Here is a 434-nt window from a genome sequence, read left to right on the forward strand (position 1 = left end):
CGGAGTGGGGAGGAGCTATGCGTGGCTGTGCACTGAGGTTTTCCTAGAGGAATTTTGCTGAGCCCTCAAAGACTCACCTTCAGGGGCGACCAGAGGGTGTGTGGAGAAGAGGGTGTGCTGTTTGAACCGTATCTGGGAGCCCAGCTTGAGGTGGCAGGCTCTGGTTGTTCAGCCTCTCAGTCGTGGCCCACTCTTTGCAACCCCGTGGACTGCAGCATGCGAGGCCTCCCTCTCAGGTTGTGGAAGAGGACTCAACGCCCATTTTCCCTCACCTGCAGTACTGTTTGCCTTCTTCAAAGCCTTATCTTGATCTAAGGATGCTTGATCTCAGGAGATGAGTAGGTCCCTAGCTCCTTTTCTATATCTTCTGCTCCCAGCCTTGGGAGGTCTGATCTGTTCCAAGGCCCTCTTTTTCAGTTCTTGATGAGCCTCTC

At 53.9% G+C, this 434-nt stretch overlaps 1 protein-coding gene across 1 annotated transcript in view; it reads left to right on the plus strand.

Annotated features, from left to right (window-relative positions):
- Positions 1–434, plus strand: part of LCK (LCK proto-oncogene, Src family tyrosine kinase) — a 21344-nt gene that overhangs the window by 15325 nt on the left and 5585 nt on the right. The window lies entirely within an intron of this gene.

Source organism: Bison bison, unplaced genomic scaffold, assembly GCF_000754665.1.
Source record: "Bison bison bison isolate TAMUID 2011002044 unplaced genomic scaffold, Bison_UMD1.0 scf7180017864068, whole genome shotgun sequence".
NCBI lineage: Eukaryota > Metazoa > Chordata > Mammalia > Artiodactyla > Bovidae > Bison > Bison bison.